General features: G+C 35.5%; 1 protein-coding gene across 2 annotated transcripts in view; it reads left to right on the top strand.

The window, feature by feature from the left end:
* LOC145266927 (fibroblast growth factor 18-like) overlaps positions 1-21,619 on the top strand; it is a 789,681-nt gene that overhangs the window by 181,056 nt on the left and 587,006 nt on the right. The gene's annotated exons all lie outside the window — the stretch shown is intronic.

Below are 21,619 nucleotides of genomic sequence, written 5' to 3'. Positions count from 1 at the left end.
ACATCGATTTTCCAAAATCTCAGTACCCTGTATATCTAATTTCGAGTCTGTAGACTGAAAATTGATAGAGTTATTTCGTAGGGAAATGTACAGAGATAGACACACACATACACTTTCACTTATATATATATATATATATATATAGAATTCTTGTGTGCAGGGCGTTTGCTCAGTTGGTAGAGTGCTTGCCTTGCATGCGAGAGGCTCGGGTTTCGAATCCTGAGTTCGGATGTGTCTAACTGATGAGCCCAAATGAGGGCGAAACTCGAGTCTTGGACTTCCGGTTCTTTGACTGTCATGGCTCTTGTGAGCTGCGACGTTGTTTGGCTGTGGAATTTATTATATATATATATATATATATGTTTAAAGAAAAAATAGAAAAAACCGAATGAAATTATTATTTTTTCTTTAAACATAACGTCAACCACCGCTGGTATATTTTTTCATTCCTTATACATACATACATATATATATATATATATATATAGTCATCCACATACAGTACTGTTTCACTGTTTCACAGCTCATCAGTGCGGCTAGACAGGCAACTACCTAAAGCCAAGATTGAAATCCGACAGTCAAGGCTCCTAACCATTACGCTATTGGCGGCTGCTGAGCGAGTAGTGAGTTTAACGATTGTTCTACAGCAAGGAGTGTTCTTGCTTAATCGTTTTTTTTATTTTGTAATTTCTCCTTTTTGTATGGTCGTTCTAATATCTCAATCGAATTTGTGCAAGAAAGTTCCATAGTCGTTTTCACTCATCCCATCTGTTTTTTTTTCAATGCTTTCAACTAATTTTCTTCAGGCAGTTTTTGATTACTGTTTCGTTTAAAATCTGGATGCTTTCATACGCTTAAGCTCCAATTTCATTTAAATTACTTAAAATAGTGAAGCGTTTCGTGTGTAAAAAAATATGTATTTAACGCATATATATTTATCAACACCCATCAACCAAAATATACCGGCAGAAATTAGACTAGGCAAGCCACGTTGATTTCGGCCCTTTTCTGCTTTGGAATCTGCCATTGGCCAACATCTAATTAAAAATCCAGCTTGTGTCAATGCCTATAAAATGGATTGTTTCAGAATATTGCACCATGCTGACTCTCCAAATCATTTACCGATTTGGAAATCAGTCTCAATCTTTTCATGCAAACCGCCGCTTTGCCGACAGAAAGAATTCGTTAAATCAGACATGCTCGGAGATATATTTTAATCGTTTTCATATCCTGTCCATCTCAGTTGTACATATATTTTATATTATCTCCTATATAATATTTTGATTGTATAAGTTCCCTTCTGGACCACCACCACCACCACCACCACCACCACCACCAACAACAACAACAACAACAACAACAGATGCTACATATAAATCTATCATGTCTAGGCTATTAGCCACTATCTCATGTAGATTAGAACGCTATTTTAGACACATTTAGTCGTTATTAAAGAATCCTACATTTTATCCTAGGAGCAACACCATCACAATAGCAACCATCTTTAGAGGAATTACTTCCTATTTTTCCATCTAAATGTGAAGTCTTTCTACCGCCCTAGTCATCACCGTGAGGAATCCTGCATTCTCGGCAGATACGTAATACGATCATAAACACGTAGATATACAATTAGGTTTCCCTTTTCCGACTAATACAGCCATATTCTCTCTTATCCGATTAGTTGACACCTGACGTTCTTTTATTCTGGAATGAATGTATTTCCTACATAAACGAACACTTCAAAAATTCTCAAAAATGGCGTCGCTCTCTACAGGAGACCATCCCAATCGCAAAGGTCGTAGAGGCATGTTTATCAGCCAAAAATTCTGTTAATTTTACATTTAATGTTAATTGTTCTGATACACTTATGCTAAATAATTTTTTTATATAAATCGTTGATATTGCATATTAAATAATGTTTTGCAACACATGTTTATAAGTCAATATTTTTTTAACCTTAAGTAAATCTTTTTTTACAGTACGATTGACTAAAATTGTTTTCACACACTAAATAAATATTTTCTGTTTTTTGACACATCGACACATGTTTATAAGCCGAAAATTCTGACAGTTTAAAGACTTAAAAGTCTCCTTCTGTGTGATTTTTAAGCCTTAAAGCTGCTTATTTCTGCGTGTGTTAATTAATGCGGGTGCGTGTGTGTGTCTGTGTGTCCGTGCGTGTGTATGTGTGCGTGTATGTGTGTATGTACGTGTGTGCATGTGTGTGCGTGCGTGTGTGCGCTTGCGTATGTGCGCGTGCATGCACGTGTTTGTGTGTGTGTGTGCGCATGTGTGTGTGCGTGTGTTTGTGTGTGTGTGTGTGCGTGTGTTAGTGCAATACAAATCAATCTGATACTCGGGTTAACCAGACTGAGCCACAGCAACTATGACCTTAAACTATATCCAGTGGTGAGGCCCCAGCTTGCGGGCTTTAGGGAGTGTGGAGCCACCCTTTAATTGCCGTTGCTCCCAGGTCCACTCTGACTCGGAGTGGTAGTACCTGTTAGGGTCCCAACTATGGGTTAAATAGAAACTGACTTGAAAACAACAAATATATTCTATTAAAAAATTTTTCTTCCGAATCTTTGGATTCGGCATTAAATAACCTGAAAAGGGTTGATATGCCATAAAACAAAAACAACCTTTTTTACTTGTGTATCTCCAAATACTTGCTTTTGCATGAAAATTTAATTCATTTCTTTTTTCATCTTTTAATAAACCAAAGATTAACTCCTGATAAGTTGGTTGCTGAAAGAGGTTTCTAGGATTTCTTCGTATATTATTTTCAAGGCGTGCGCTCTCTCTTTTTGTCTTTCTCTCTCTCTCTCTCTCTCTCTCTCTCTCTCTCTCTCTATATATATATATATATATATATATATATATATATATGTATATATATATTAAAGGGGATTAGTACAATAATCTATAGAGCAGACCATCTACGGCAACACATCAAAGGCTGTAAATGACAAAGTTCTATCTGATTCTCTCTCCTCTGATCTTGAGCGCGTGGTTCAGTGGGGGAAGACGTGGCTGGTTACCTTTAATGCATCTTAAACCAAACTCCTATGCTTACATCATCAACGCTCTGATCCCCAGCTGGCATCAATTGGGATGGATGGCTCTCGTCTGGGAGAGGCCCCGTGTTTTGACAAGCTTCTGGGTTTGACCTTTACTCCTGATCTGAAATGGAACATGTACATCAAGTCTGTTCCCAAAGTCGCTGGAAAGATGGTGGGATCTATCTACCGCCCCAGAAGATATCTCACTACTGATGCAATTCTCTATCTATATAAAAACCGAGTACGTCCAAGGATGGAATACTGCTGCCATATCTGGGCAGGAGCTGCTAAAAACAGCCTATCCTGCCTTGACAGAGTACAAAATAGACTTCGTGGCTTAGTGGGGGATGCCATTTTCTCTACCCTGCAACCTCTCTCCCATAGAAGAGACATTGCGAGCCTATATTTGTCTTATCGTTATTTCCATGGCAGGTGTTCGTCTGAACTCCAATCTCTGGTCCCCCCTCGCCAATCTTTCACGAAAAACACCCGTCTAGCTGAATCCACTGTGAAAAATTTCCCCCACTCTTTATCTGTGCCTAAATCAAAACGTGGATTCCATGAACAAAACTTCTTTCTTAGAACTGTACGACTGTGGAACTCTGTTCCGTCTGCCTGCTTCCCACCTGACTACAACTTGGATGTGTTCAAGTCCACCGTTAACAAATTCCTAAGGAACCGCCTCCTTAAGTAAACACTTCATCAAATCTCCACACTAACGTGCTGTACCTGCAATAACTCTTATCCCTGAGTGGCTTCCGAACCTTGATAAGTTGTGACCACCGTGTAAAAAAAAGAGTGTATATTAATGTATTGGTAAATTCATTAATACAATTAAAATGAAGTAAAATAAAACAGTGCTCGTTGTAATGTAGATATGTAATAAGCTACGTTTATTTTTGTTCTCTTAAAAAAAAAACACCCAATATTTTTGCTGACGAGGAGACTTTGTTTCAAAAATCTATATGATAAAATATTATCAATACTTATTTTCTATCTCAATAAAAACATCGTTTACGAAACGATCGTACAATTTATTGATTTGTTTGTTCTTCCGTGTGAAACCAATTTTTAATTCTTTTATAAATTATCTTCCTTAATATAAATATATGTGCGTGTGTATGTATATACACATATATGCATATAAATATATATGTATATGTATACATTTATATATATATATACATATTGTTTTTAAAATATAATTATCCACTGACACGTGTTTCGTTGTCTACGACTCATCAGAGTGGCTGAGTCTAGCGAGATTCGAAATAGTGACCCTATTGGTTATATATATGTAAGTGTATATATATGTATATATATATATATCTATATATATCTATATATATAAAATATATGTATATATATGTATAAACATAAATATATGTGTATATATATATATATATGCATAAATATATGTGTATATATATATGCATAAATATATGTATATATATGTATATGCATAAATATATGTATATATTTGCATAAATATATGTATATGTATAAATATATGTATATATATGAACAAATATATGTATATATATGTAGAAGTATATGTATATATATGTATAAATATATGTATATATATGTGTATATATTTATACATATATATGAATATATATGTATGTATATAATGTATATATGCATTTATATATGCATAAATATATGTATGTATATATATATATGTATGCAAATATATGTATGTATATGTATATATATATGTATGTAAATATATGTATATATGTATAAATATGTGTATGTATATATATTTGTACGTTAATATATATGCATGTATATATATGTGTGCATATACATATATGTGCCATGGGAGCAACAGCAGAGACGCCGCGTTTAATTTTTTTACTTTCTTTTCATTTTCGCAGTACGGGTTCGAGCCCGCCTGCCTACTACAACTATTTTTTATTTTTTGCTCAGCCCCCCCCCCCCAATCAGCCGAGCAACTCCGGGCCCCAGGCCAGTAAAAATAAAAATGACAAAAAAAAAAAAAAAAAAAATCGAAATGATAAGGACGAAAATCTCTAATTTTCGGAGAAGCTTGAACCTTCCCTTCCCATTAATGTGTTTCCTCGAGTCGCCAGTGATTGTATTGTTGATTGATTAGAATGTATAAACACCGTAGAACGGATTGACACTTCATAAGAAGTGGATTTGCAAGTAAATTCAGAGCTGGATAAGAGATAGGCATACATTGCGCGTTTGCAAGCAGAAGAAGAAAGAGTTTATCGCACGGGTGGATGGGCGAGTTATCGTTGCGTGCAATTGGAAGTTCACTTAATAGCCTCTAGGTGGCGACAACACTATCGGTTAGAATAGGAAACTAGGATTAGCTTGAAAGTAAATAATTTGTTGTAGCTTTCAGACAAATCTATATATCTATAAACTGAAATCATCTGTGTGTGTGTGTCTGTATGTGTATATTTCCCTACCAAACTACTCTGTCAATTTTCAGTCTACAGACTCGAGATTTAACCAAAGGGTTATTCAGATTTGGGGGAAAATATTTTTAATCGGTTTCCGGTCAGAAATTTGGCTGTCAAGGCGTAAAAGTTAAACGATTTGACCTTTGAAAACTCTACCAAACTCTTCCGCCAATTTTGGCTCTAAACACTTGAAATTTTAGATGTAGGTTGTTTGAACATGGATCAATCTTTTTAATTTTCTTTCAGTCCAAAACTATAAATGTAAAGGGGTCAAAAATGGGGTCAAAGTTAAAAAACTTTGACCTGTTCGGTCTCAACCAAATTACTCAGCCAATTTTTGGACTAAAGATTTGAAATTTTGCATTAACTGTATTCAGGCATAGGGCAAGCTTTTTAAATCGTTTTTTGGCCGAGAATTCATTATAATTCAACAGTCTGTAACTTTTGCCTGTTTTTAACAAGCTACAAAGTTCAGTTTGGTTTATAATCCTTATTTCTCTCTACTATTCTGACTTTTTCAATCACCGTCGAGCATTCTTGTTAACGTTCACGTGAATTCGAACAGATATATCGAGGGCAGCGCTAGTACTGCTTCGAAGAAGGTGTGCAAGGAATTTACTTACATCTACAAGGCTACCGTTCGCCCATGCATGGAGTATTGTTGCTATATTTGGGTTGGTGCATCTGCTACTAGTCTCTTACTTCTAAATATGGTTTTAAAAATGGCCAATCTAATAGGTCCTACGCTGTCAACCAAGCTCCAACCCCTGTCCCATCGCCATAATGTTGCATCTCTGTACCTATTTTACAAGTATTTTAATGGAATGCGCTCCGACGAACTCTAAGCCCTGGTACCCCTCGACGTAAATACCCCTGATTTTCGACAAGCAACAAAATTCCACCCCATGCATTGTAGGGGTACTACTCAAACATTTTTTCCTTCGAACTGCTAGACTTCGGATTTCTCTCCTGAGTCCCTGCTTCGACGACTGTACTTACAGGCAGAACTTGAAATGTCATGTAAACAGACATCTCGCTGCTCAACTCCCTACACAGTTTTCTTCAAATTTTGTTTCCTTACATCCAATGTGCACTGTGCTTTGTTTGAGACGAAAAAGCAGAAACAAACAAACACACAAACAAACAAACAAACAAACAAACAAAAAGCAGACAGAAAAGAAAACAAAAGTATGCGTTACGTCTGTTACACGTGACACATCTGTTACACCTGCGTGTCTCTGAGGGAAATTATTAATTGTTTCCGGTCATCCTAATCCATTCCGGCATTTCACCCATCTCTGGCAGCACCATTCCCCATCCGAGATCGAGAAATAAATCCCCATTTGCACGCAACAATAACTCGTCCGTCTATGCGTTGCTCGGGGCCGTATAAAACAATGAGAAAAAATGAAGTTGCTTTGAAACATACCTATTATTTTAGGTTAGAGAAATTTTTTTATGTCTATGTATCATTTAGGTATATCGAGCAAAAAGTATTTTACCTACCCTAGGACGGGTATTACACAACAACACATGTATGAAACAATTGTACCTTTTCTAGGGCAAGTAATTTACAGCACGTATATTAAATAATTTTACCTTCCCTAGGACGGGTAATGTACAGCACGTATATCAAATAATTTTACCTTCCCTAGGACGGATAATGTACAACATACATTTAAAATAATTTTACCTACCCTCGAATGGGTAATGTAAATATATATCTGAAACCGCTTAACGTACTACTCTCGTGGGTATTGTGCAATATATATGAACTAATTTCTCATCCAACCAACACTACCGCAATTAAAACTATACTGAATATAATGCTCCCTATCTTGGGTTGAGCATATTGGGAAGTGATATACAAATTACCATTAGCATATTAAGCGATGATCTCCGTGTAAACAAATTGAGCTTAGGTATTTTGACAATGTCAAAACATTGTTAATTCACTGCCTGCATAGCAGCAGCCGAACAGCGCAACGGTTAGAAGCTCCGACTGTCGTTTGTTTTGGTTGGGTTTCGATCCTGGCTCGAGGTGGTTGCTTCTCTAGCCGCACTGATGAGCTGTGAAACAGCGAAACAGTACTGTATGTGGATGACTAAGCTCAATAGGTATAAGCACCCTGGAGCTATATTAATATTAAGTAAAACGATTCATAATTTTGAATGAAAAATCAGTTTGAAAAGGAAAAACAAACAAAACTCGATTGTACGATCGTTTCTGAAATGATGTTCATTTTATTGAATTTGACAAAAAGTAATGACAATAATTTGACAAAGGTTTTGCCCTTTAAAACATAGTCTCCTCATCAGCAAAAATAGCGGGAGGGGGAGAAGTTAAAAACACCAGAATAAAACTAGAACTTTTGTCGTGAATAAGGGACGTATTCCTTATTTAGCTCCATTATAAAATTTGTTTTAAGTTCAGTTAATCTGTCTTTTGGCATGCTCCGAAAGGTTGAAATAATTATATATACAGTCTTATTGTTACAAATAAATATTTTAATACAATATCTTACTATACTGTTAATATATTACAGGGTGTCTGTATAGTAACTTGTAAGACTGTATAGTAACTTTACGGACACCCTGTATATATATATATATATATATATATATATATATATATATATATATATATATATATAATTATTTCAACCTTTCGGAGACATGATATAACAGCATGCCAAAAGCAGGATTAGATCACTGTCTAACTGACGTAAATGAACATCTAAAATTAAAATGTTTAAATTCAACGTTATTTCACGCAGTTAATGGTAGCTGAATTGATACGGTCTTCATTAATCGAGCCAGAGATGTCTCGTGTTGCTGGGTTCGAATTGTTCGACTGGTGTTAATCGTGACACCCTGCATTGAAGAGTCCCGAAAGGATGAAACGCTAGTGTCTGTATGTATTTAATTATTATAGTAAAAAAAAAAAATTAGTATGAAAGCCCCTTTAAGAAATTCGTTTCTTGTCGTTGAGCACTTTCAGTTGAATTAAAAGTTGGTACATTTAGCTCTTATGCAGAGATCATCGTATAACGATTAGATCACTCTCTGACTGACGTAAATGAACATTTAAAATTAAAATGTTTAAATTCAACATTATTTCACGCGGTTAATGGTCGCCGAATTGATACGGTCTTCGCTAATCGAGCCAGAGATTTCTCGTGTTGCTGGGTTCGAATCGTTCGACTGGCGTTAATCGTGACACCCTGCACTGGAGATTCCCAAAAGGATGAAACACTAGTGTCTGTAGGTATTTAATTAATACAGTAAAAAAATGATTATATATATATATATATATATATATATATATATATATAATTTGAGGTTGCTATTTTCCAGAGGTAAGGTAACCAGTGAAATATAACAAGGTTAATACAAGAGTGCTCAATACCGAAGTAGAGCAAGTTACGCTTTCAATTTGTCTTTACATAAGCAGTAATTTGTTGCTACACAGTCATGAGCATGTTTCTAGTTACTAAACACTAGAAGACCGAAACACCCTCACGACTGTGTAGCAACACATTATTTCTTATGCAAGGACAAATTCTATATATATATATATATATATATATATATATATATATATATATATATATATATATATATATATATGCTATAGAAAATAATGGACCAGTGCCTTAAGGAGCAAAGCCTCAGTTAAATATATTTAAAAGTGCTGTGCTTGGAGCATTACAAGATATACAATAAACTCAATAGGTATAATTACCTAGAACTATATTTATAGAAAGAATTACCTAAAGCTATACTAATACAAAGGGTGAACGAACTGTGAAATTGTTAATCAAGTTTTTCATAGGGGGAAACAAAATCAAATTAATATGTACGATCGTTTCGGAAACGATGTCTTTTTATTCATTTAATATTTACAATTAAAATTATCGAAAAATAAAGTAAAACTTTTCTGGATATCGCCTCCTCGTCAGCGTAAAGGGGGGGGTCGTGGGAAAGACACACAAATTTTACTAGCCTATTGAAGTAAATAGAGTTTTATTTCACAATTATTAATCTTTCACCACACACACACACACACACACGCATATATATATATAAATACTTCATTTACTCACATAAAATTAATATACGAAAGTATAAATTTATGCGTAAACTTTAAGTATTTACTTCAAAAGTGCTTAATACGTAGGTAGAGCTAGTTAGTTAGTTATAAAATATACATGGCGATTAAGCTACACTGAATAATCGCCATATATATTTTATAACTAACTATATACATATATATCTTTTACAACTTTAACCCTAACCTTGACCCCTTTTTTTCTTTCTGACCGCCAACGATAAAAATATGGCTGTTCTTTGGACCTTTTTTATGAAGAGATCAGTCTCCTCTGCTGTAGATGCATAGTAATTCCTCCTAAATCAATCGAATTACCAAATCTATCGCTTCGGTAACCCGATCATCTATCCGTGTCGACAGGCCACTTAACCTTTGATTACGACCACATCTAATACCTTGAGTTTTACTGACCTATGAACAAGGATTAATATGTCGATGATGGAGTTGTTTATCATAAAAATAAAATCAAGATGGATTTAGATATAAATAAAAGTAGCAGCATCGGAAACACCGGATGGCGGATAACCTTTACTGTCTTAATTATTGCGGCATCCGTAGGAATATTGTAGACTAGCGACGTTGCCCGGGTGTTTAGGTCGTGTAGTAAGGAACAAAAGAGATGTCTTACCTGTGTAGCTGACAATCAATCAGCCTTTTCGGGGGGGGGGGGCGTAAAATTTCATGTTGCATTCAAGAAGTTTTACTCTGAAAAAAAAAAAAAAGAAGAAGCAGATATGAAATATTGAAAGAAGAAAGAGAAAACGGCAAGAAAAAGGTAATTTGCTTTTTTTCCCCATTCATTGGTATCTCTCTGTTAAATCTTTATTTTTTGATTAGAAGTGGACAGATTGCAAAGAGAAGGAGAAGGGGAGAAAGAGAGAAAGAGACAAAGAAAGAGAAGGGGAGAAATAGAGAAAGAGAGAAAGAGATAAGGAGAAGGGGAGAAAGAGAGAGAGAGAGAGAAGGAGAAGGGGGAGAGAGACGTTGCGAGCTTGTCTTTGTTTTATCGTTATTTCCATGTCAAGCACTCGTCTGAGCTCCAATCTCTGGTCCCCCTCGCCAATCTTTCATGATAAACACCCGTCTAGCTGAAACCACTGTCAGTAACTTTCCCCACTCTTTATCTGTGCCTAAATCAAAACGTAGATTCCATGAACAAAGCTTCTTTATTAGAAGTGCACGCCTGTGGAACTCTCTTCCTTTTGCCTGTTTCCCACCTGACTACAACTTGGATGTCTTCAAGTCCAACATAAACAAATTCCTGATGAACCGCTCCCTTAAGTAGGACACTTTATCAAATCTCCAATACTAACGATTACTACGATACTATCCCATTGATTACTGTACATGCAATAACCCTTATCCCCGAGTGGCTTCTGGACCTTGAAAAGTGGTGACCTCCATGTAAAAAAAAAATCAAGGTAGGTCAAAGCAACAGTAGCGAGGGTTCCCGGATGTGTGTAGGTGATGTAGTAAGAATATTCCGAAGTAGTAGCGGGGGACAAAACAATAGTAGGGGAGCGGATCAAGACAATAGGTTTCAATCGAAAAGAAGACGACGATTCGCTAAAATGTCGGCGAAAAAAGCGACCGCTCCTTGTACAAAACTGCTCAGTTAAGGTTGAAGAAATGAATGTTTTTAGCCAATTTTTCGGTATTTATCGTCCGAAGGATCTACATTTAAAACAATACAAGTTTTATCAAGTTTCAACGCGTCTCTCGGAAGTTTTTAGCAGACATACGCACACACACTCACACGCACACATTTTGCCTTTTATATATTAGACTAGCGTGGGTGCTCGGCATTGCCCGGGTGTTTGTAGATATGTGAAAAAAGAAAAAAAAGTGCTCGAATCCGTGACGCGAAGGCGGAGGTGTTTTAAAAATGGTAGTAGCAGGGGGGGGGGAGATTGAAAGAGGTGTTAAAAAAAAAAGAAAAGTGTCCAGGTGAGGGTGAAGGAATTAATGTTTTTAGCCAATTTTTCGATATTTGTTGTCCGAACGGTCGAGCTTCAAAATGATATTAATCTCGTGAAAATCTGTCACCTCTGTCGAAAGCTTTTTGGAGACATACAAGCAAACACACACACACACACACACACACACACACACACACACACACACACACACACACCACACACACACACATCGGGGGGTACCCGGCGTTGCCGGGGTGTTTGGAGGTGTGCGTGTTGGGGGGATAGATCAAAACAACCCTGTTAAAAAAAAACGTTGGCCGGTTGTTTGGAGGTGTAAAAGAAAAAAAAAACGTTTTAGTTGAAAGGTAGGCTTGAACCCCGAACCTTTGATGCAGAGGTGGAAAGGGAATGGCGAAAAAACCCTGCGACCTAACCATCTCAACCACGAGAATAGATGAATTGATAAGTGTGTTAAATTGACGTTTATAAAGCGAAATTAACAGGTGCGAGAGCGTTAAGTCGCGTGATGTTTGACCTAGTTTTGCGCTGGAAGCCAGTTTCTGTTTTCCCCGCTATGCCATCAAAAAATATCTTGAAAATAGCTTGTAAAAGTCGGGTAAATTAAAGATAGCTGCGACCCGAGCTCCTTAGTCGTAGATATTATTATTTAGACAGCATATAAAAAAGTTTTAAGAAGGAGCGAGCCAACTGAGAATCACGGTGAAAAAAGCCTTTTGTAGACATACACAAAAAGCGAACACACATACATACATACATACATACATACATACATGATGATTGCAACGTCTTGATTGCAACGTCTTGTCAGACGAGTGCCACTCCCTCAGACACTTGAATTCCATGAGCCCAAAAATGACTTCCATTGCCACAAGACCATTTTTATAGACAAATGCCTGAGAGAGTATCTATACACAGATGATGTTACAGAATCTTAGCTTTGTACGACAGCTAAGTCTCTCTCTTGGTTCAAAATGCTGAGATCCAGCAACAAGCAAGAGCAAGATAGCCAGCAACAAGTTAAACTGCAGACCAGCTTAATGCGGGTACTGGTCTCCCGCTTTATGATTTTTTAAATCAGAGATTTTCTTCTCTTATAAAGGTTGCCTTCACCACGGCTTACGGGAGCCCTCTCCACCCCAGCACGCACATACATACAAACACACATGGTGCTAGTTGGCCGTTAACCCCCAAAGAGGGTTCATTCGCCCTTTGAAAGGTCTTGTTTTTAATCCTTCAGGGAGACTAGCCGCCCTCCTCACCAAACTAATCTGGTGGGGGAACCAGTTTAGTCGCCGGTGACCCGACCATGAGGCAGGTAGTACTGGGTTACATGGTACCAGTAGCATATGACATGACCTGACATACATACATACACACATACATACATACACACATACATACATACATACACACATTTTCGCTTTTATATATATATAGATGAAATGGATAAAGAAGTCACAGAACAAGATTAGTTCGATGCCCCATAACGCGAGGATAGCTGCGACCCGAGCTCCTTAGTCGTAGATATTATTATTTAGACAGCATATAAAAAGTTTAAAGAAGGAGCGAGCCAACCGAGAATCACGGCCAAAAAAGCCTTTTGTAGACATACACAAAAAGCGAACACACATACATACATACATACATACATACATACATACATAAACACATACATACATACATACATACATACACACATTTTCGCTTTTATATATATAGATAAAATGGATAAAGAAGTCACAGAACAAGATTAGTTCGATGCCCATAACGCGAGGAAAACAATTAAGCCTCCACTCTATTGATAAGTTGGTAAGATCTAATTGGAATTGGGAAAGATATTGGTATCGTCTAGTGCAGATGCTACCGTATTTTGCCAGATGGCGGGATGAAGCATTTCCTGTCAAATGAAATAATTCAATTATTGTTAATATACGACCATAATGATGTCGACAGTTCTTAATGAATTGCACGTTTTGTTCTTTTTTCACCCGTCTTTGTTGGGGGAAAAATTGCGAGCGAGTTGGATGCATGTCACGAGCGCATGTCGTTGATTCACGGGTATTCACATCATCGCTGTCCGACCATGAAATTGACATCCCCTGCTTTCAATAAACTTATTTCAAAATTATGCAATAAAATATATGAAATGAAATGAAATGAAAACAATAACACACGATCCAAAAATAAGAGTATAATGAACCAAGGATCGTGATATATATATATATATATATATATATATATATATATATATATATATATATATATATATATATATATATATATATAAAGCTGAATGTCTGTGTGTGTATGTGTGCCTGGTCACGTATAGGCTCCTGTATGGTTGACTATTTTAAAAAACTGATTACATATAATGATGGAAGATGTATCGAGACACAGGAATGGGTATGTTTGATTTGGCAGAACAGTGGTTCATTAAAATTGTGGGGTCTGTGTTCGCGCCTGGTCCACAAAGTATGGAAATAAAAAATAAAAAAACTAAAAAAAAACGTTTACAATTGTTTTTGATATAGATGTACATAAGAATACTTTGATAAGTATGTTTTAACTTAAATAGGGATGGTATAATAAAATTGTGGGGTCTGCGTTCGCGCCTGGTCTCCATAGAATGGAAATAGGCACAAACTTTAATAGAGACTTTTCATATCTATCTGTGTAAGTATACTTTGATAATTATGTTTCAGTTTGAAGAAATATGGTATAATAAAATTATGGGGTGGTCATTCGCGCCTGACCTCCATAGAATGGAAATATGTCACAAAATTTAACAAGGTTTTTTTTTAATATAGATCCACAAAATATTGTGATAAGTGTTTCAGTGTTAACAGGTATGGTATAATAAATTATGGGGTTTATCTATTTTATTTTTACTTTCATCATATTTTGCTTTGGTTTTGATACCCCCGAATTCGAAGCTATCTCTTTATAACCCTTCCTTTTCATAACCTATCATACTTTCATAAATCAGAGTCCATTTTCTGTAAGCTGTTTTTGAACCCAGTCAACCCAGTACTTTTGCTAGTATGTATGTATGTATGTATATATATATATATATATATATATATATATTTATATAAAATGGGTTAATAAATTCCAACGAAAGAAAGATGTATATTTAAATAAGGGAGTAGTCACCAACAATGTGTATTTTTTAACATTATTTTATTATTCCGTGTCTTGGTTTTTCATTGAGAATTATGTTTGGATCATTGTAATAATGTTTTTAAGTCATTGAAATCGTTTACGCGCGTTTCAGACGGTCTGTGATGCGTCCTCGTCAAATATATATATATATATATATATAAATATATATATATATATATATATATATATATATGTGTGTGTGTGTGTGTGTGTGTGAGTGTGTGAGTGTGTGTGTGTGTGTGTGTGTGTCCAGTTTTTCTTGCTCGTATTATTTTATACCCGTTGATTCTGAAAAGTCGATAAACGACGATTTCCTTTTGATGTTAATCCACCGTATCGGCTTAAGACAATTAAAGAAGACTTAAGCGATCAATCAACAGATTATCTCGAGTATGATTGTAATCTGGATCTGATTTCCGGATTAACAGGGGATTAATCGAATCACGATTGATTTTTTTTTCATGACGAGTTGATAAAATGCACTCATCGATCAACTCGAATCTTTTATCTCTCACCCCTGACCTTCGATTAGATTTTCGTGCTCTTTCGTTTTTTTTTATTTTGTATTTTATTTTGTTTGCGGAAATCGCTCTAGACAAGGCATGGCACCATTTGATGTTAGGCGATAAAATATAGATAAAAAATAAATTAAAAAAATATATATACCCTTTCAACGTTGGATGGATAGTTCCGACGCCCCCCCCCTAAAAAATACCGGCAATTTTTCTACCTTTGTCAAAAAGATTACTTATTAAATGTGAGAAAGACAAAATAAGTCAAACTTTCTTATTAATTAACTACATCTGTTTTTAATACGTTTTAATAGTTAAATAAAACACCCGTCCCAGGGCAGAGGATACAAATTTCATGTCACCTTACAGTAACTAAAATCAAGATATATTCCCACTAAACCTATTTTTCTTTTTTTACAGGGGAAGCATTAAAGGCCCGAAAGCCACTCGAGGATAAGGGTTAATGAGTGTACGGTGGTCACCGGAACAACAGCGTAGTAATAGTTAGAAAGAATAAAGAAGTTAGAACACCAGATTTGATTGGCCAAATAACGAGTTTCATGAATAAGGACAGTCGCGTGTCTATAAAGGCAATAAGTGCACAGTTTGATATCAGTGTGGGAACAATTCTTCGCGATAACAGAAGATGCTGAAGATTTGTGGGAAGTTTGTCCCAATACACAGTTCACAACTCCAGACTATTTGACCAAGATGGGCATCAAGACAGTTCCTCACCCTCCCTATAGTCTAGACCTTGCTCCCTATGACTTTTGCTTGATTCATAACCTCAAGGAAAACCTTAGAGGCTGGTGTTATGAAACAATTGATGAGAGGTAAGAGGCTGCGATGAGGATCATTGACACGCTCACACAAAAGGACTTCCGTAGGGCCTTACAGAATTTGTTAGAACGGTACAAATGCATTGCAGCCGGAAGAGATTACTTCGAAGGGAACTAGAGTTTCGTATGTGTAGTATCAATAAAAGTGCCTATACAAAAAAAGTCTAGAAACTTATTGAAGGCACCTCGTATATTCCTACTAAACAATTTTTACAAAGGGCCACCACTTATCAAGGCACAAAAACCACTCGAAGAATAGGATTAATGAGTGTACGGTGGTCACAGAGACAACAGTATAGTAACAGATAGTGATGGAAATTCGGTTTAATTAGATAATTCAGGGACCGACTAAATAAGAACTTGTTTACATTGGACTTGAAGACGAATATATTGTAGCTAGTTGGAAAGCACGTCAGCGGAACAGAGTTTCACCGACGAGCAGTTCTAGGAAAGAAGCTTTGTTTATGGAATTTATTTTTAGATTTAGGCATAGATAGTCGGGGGAATTGTTGACAGTGGTTAAAACTATGCGAGTGTTTTTTTTTTTTGTGTGTGACAGTTTGGCAAGGTGTGACCATAGATTGAATTTCAGACGAGCACTTGCCATGAAAATAACGATGGAGCATAGGTAGACCCGCAACGTCCCTTCTGTGAGAAAGAGTTTGCAAGGAGTCGGAAAAAACTACTAGGTTTCGAAGTTGTTTTTGAATTATTTCAAGGCAGGATAGAGTCTCCGAGCAACTCCTGCCCAGATGTGGTAGCAGTACTTCATCCTAGAATCCTTATTTTAATTTTAGTAAAAATCCAGGGACTTGTGCACTAGTGTGAAAGTACATTTTTTTGTTGGTTTCCAGTGTCGATATTTGGAGAGTGAATAACAGGGGACGGCAAAAGCAAAAAAAATCTCTCAACAATAAATGATTTTTTTTTTAGTTTTGTTTTTTTAGAAAATTTTATTACAAATTTATTAAATTAAAAAGATTTAAGAAATAATATTAACTCAAATTATTCGTATTATTTAGATTCTTCGGACTACTGTTCTCATCTTGAGTGTGATTTTCACAACGTTTTGGTCGATGAAATCTCCAATCTTCTTCAGTTGTATCTTGTCGAACTCAGAAATGTTTCCGTCGGACTAGGGAACTTGTACAGAATTTCGAACGGAACCCTTTATTAAATTCACGGGCATAGCATGCTCTTGTTCCGTCAGCCATGACTTGATAGAAATCCTAAGTAATTCGCAATTATATTTTTTGGTCGCCTACTCTGAGAATTGAACCTTCAGGAGATCATTTTTACAATTATTTTTCCAAGTACTCTAACCACTGCGCTACTCCGCGTGAAGTAAATGAAGGGTTCCGTTCGAAATTCCATCCAAATTCCCGAGCTCGGCAGAAACATTCGCGAGTTTGACAAGATACACCTGAAGAAGGTCGGAGGTTACTTCGACCGAAATGTTTTGCAAAATACAGTCAAGATGAGAACTGTTGTCTGAAGAATCCAAATATGGTGGAATCCTTCTACCGCCCCAGAAGATATCTCACTGCTGATGCAATTCTCTATTTATATGAAAGCCAAGTACGTCAAAGGATGGAGTACTGCTGCCACATCTTGGCAGGAGCTGCTAAAAACAGTCTATCCTGTCTTGACAGAGTACAAAATAGACTTCGTAGCTTAGTGGGGGATGTCCTGTTCTCTTCCCTGCAACCTCTCTCCCACAGAAGGGACGTTGCGAGCCAGTCTTTGTTTTATCGTTATTTCCATGGCAAGTGCTCGTCCGAGCTCCAATCTCTGGCCTACCCCCGCCAATCTTTCATGATAAACACCCATCTAGCTGAAACCACTGTCAGTAATTTTCCACACTCTTTATCTGTGTCTAAATCAAAACGCAGATTCCATGAACAAAACTTTTTTCTTAGAAGTGCACGACTGTGGAACTCTCTTCCGTTTGCCTGTTTCCCACCTGACTACAACTTGGATGTCTTCAAGTCTAACATAAACAAATTCCTGATAAACCGCCCCCTTAAGTAAGACACTTTATCAAATCTCCAATACTAACGATTACTACGATACTATCCCATTGATTACTGTACACGCAAAACCTTTATCCCCGGGCCTTGATAAGTGGTGACTTCCAAGTAAAAAAAAAAAAAAAAAAAAAAAAAAAATACTGAATCCTCATCTCAAAAATTTAGAAAGAAATTAACATTTTTTAATTAATTTTTCGTAACAAATCCAAAATTCTGAAATTTTTGTGATTAATAGTTAGGACTAGGACAACAGCATATTCTTTTCATTGTTTTGATTCTCAAGTGTGTATCCGTTGATTTCTTATATGCTTTTATATAAAGTGATGTGGTTCTCGGTTGATTAACTGTGTCTGTGTCGGATATAAACTCGAGTCAAAACAATGAAAAGAATATGCTGTTGTCTTAGCCCTACGAATAAGAGAAATAATCATTAAACTTCATTGCTTGAAATGAACGATTGAAAGTTGTCAAAATGTATGACATTTAACTCCGTGTGAAGTTATTTTTTTTTAAATTGACGTGAACATTAAGGTACTTCAATTAAAAGTCAAATATAGACAGGTAATATAGAGTGATAAAAGGCGAGTCAAATGAAGTTGTTTAAACAGTTACATTCAATTTAGCTTAAATTTGCGGTTTCTGAAAAAATGACAAGTGCGGACGTTCATTTTGGCGGCATTGCATATATATATATATATATATATATATATATATATATATATGTGTATATATGTATATGTATATATATATGTATATATATGTATATATATATACACACACATATATATATACATATATATATGTATATGTATATATGTATATGTATATATATGTAAATATATGTATATATATATATGTATATGTATATATATGTAAATATATCTGTATATATATATGTATAAATATATACATATATATATATATATAAATGTATAAGTTTAATGATTAAAGTTACATTCTGTAAATCAAAATACACACATTCTTATTATTCTTCCTCTTCCTTTTCTCCTTAAACTAGCGTTCTTTCCATGCTTTCATCATTAAAAATCAGAAAATATTAGAAGCCCATACTTGTCGATATCGGACTGGAAAAAGATTTTTCCGAATATTTACCAATCCAAGGCCTTCTTAATTCGGGTATTCCCGCACTCAAAATATGCATATATGACTCAACTTATAAGGGTTTGGAAATTTACACACCCATGTACGTATTTCATTATCGACGGAAACAGAGGCAATGGAATTAAACAATGATTCAATATTTGATGCACTATCTCCGCACCCTCAAGGATTCTGGATTTCTTCTACCAACAGATCTTTATATCGCTGAAGAGGACGACCATTTCGTATGCCCTTTGAAATAACAGTATGGAACAACCAAACATCGGATTACTAATTTTTCCCCTTTATTACTATTACAGTAATATCTCGGAAAATATTCAACTCATTCTGATGTTGGACTGGTCAAGCTGCATGAAATCCTTTTTTCTATGACTCTTATTCACCATTCAAATAACATTTTCAATATATGTGCTGAAAAGCAAAATATTTGTTTATTCATAGTGGAACATTTTGCTAATTGCATTTCATTTCTTATTGCTTTTGGCTAGGATCGTCCTGAAAGTATTATCTCAGTGTAATATCTGACAGAATAATTCACTTGATCTCTAATCTGTGATTTATATATATATATATATATATATATATATATATATATAACTATTTCATTTATTCACATAAATTTACTATACGAAAGTATAGATTTATGCGTAAACTTTAAGTATTTACTTCAAAAGTGCTCAATACGTAGGTAGAGCTAGTTAGTAATTTATAAAATATATATGGCGATTAAGCTACACTGAATAATCCTCAACATGTATAAAAACAAGAAGCAACGGCAGAATTCGCGCATAAGCCTGACGAATCCTATAGTTGGATGAAACGCAGAATATTCAGTGTAGCTTAATCGCCATATATATTTTATAAATTACTATATATATATATATATATATATATATATATATATGTATGTATGTCTATGTATGCGTATGTATATGCATGTGTATATATATGTATGTGTATATATATGTGTGCATAAGTTTGACGGTACAATTATTTAAATAAATACACTAACCTTAGATGATCATATTGACTAATTTTCCTTTATAAGGGCGTAACCTTATTTATTTCTGTTACCTTGCTGTTTTATAGTTCAGATGAAAATCTTATTCCTATTGCATATAGCAAGTTTGATATTTAGCAATAAAGAAGTACGTTCGACGAAGGACATACAGTAAAATTACATATGAAATATACAGCGGTGATGTAACAGAGGCTGAAGTTCGGAAGACAGTATGTGACCGATTAGAAATTATTTTTTGTATCGTGCATAAAATGGAGTTTATTAGTGTTTGGTGCAGCAGCCAAGATGTGGCAATCATATTTCATGTCGCAAAAATAAATAAATAAAAGCGAAGGTCCGCTCCTTAATGTAGTATTTATAGAGATTCCTTTGTTTGACGTTTATTTTAGGAAATTATTTCTTTGATTTCGTTTTGATATCGCCAGTTCTTATGTTATTCGTAGACGATTTTTTTTCTCGCGACTCTCGTTTCTGGTAGAATTTCTCTTACGCTGTTCAATGCCAAAAAAAAACAAAAAACAAAAAAAAAAAAAAACAACAAAAACTCGGTGAAAGTCTTGCGGGGAAGCCCTTGGGAAAGCCGACATTTTTTTTTGGCTTAAAAAAAATTCCAGTTCACTTAACTCAGGCGGAGACATTCGAGTTAATTGTATTTTACTACTAACCGGAATGCGGTATTTTTAGGCGTTTCGTTTTTTTGAGGTGATGGGGAAGTGGGAAAAGGAGGAGGTAAATAATTGGAGGAGATTATCTCACTGCAATCGGCGGAATGTTTCATAAAGGGGGGCGTAGCTGCAACATTTACAATTAACATTGTTGCAGTACGAAACACACACACACACACGTATATCTATATATCTATAAAAGTGAGAATGTGTGTGAGGACACTTCTCAACCTATATACTCAACGAACTTTTGATTCACAAACTTGAAATTTAGTGTATAGCGTATTCAGACATGTGGGAAACTTTTCATCTGGAAAAAAGGGCTGCTAAGGAGTCAAAATTGAAAAATTGGTACGTGGAGGATGATCGGATTTTTATCTGTTTTCAACTGTTTCATTACTGCGCATGCGCGATCGTGAAAAATGGCATCTTCTTTATGTTAAGTATAAGTTGCCTGGATCTCTTTGCACAAGGTGATCACTACACTCTTTAGAACATCCAAGTACATTTTGGTGTTAACTTTCAAGCTGACTTCGAAGATGAGATGTGTTATGATATAGCGCTCATTTAAAACCACGCCAAAGACTATAACTATGTCCGGAAACATCATTTTCGTAATCCTAGACACGTCCCTGTTATTTGTGGCAATCCAGCGATGCATTCTGAGGGTATTGGAAATTATCCTGTTGTCATAACTTTGATCAGTAGAGAACA

This window comes from Euprymna scolopes, chromosome 42 (genome assembly GCF_053919585.1).
Source record: "Euprymna scolopes isolate OS-2025 chromosome 42, ASM5391958v1, whole genome shotgun sequence".
Taxonomy (NCBI): domain Eukaryota; kingdom Metazoa; phylum Mollusca; class Cephalopoda; order Sepiida; family Sepiolidae; genus Euprymna; species Euprymna scolopes.
This window is presented reverse-complemented; position numbering and strand designations above follow the sequence as displayed.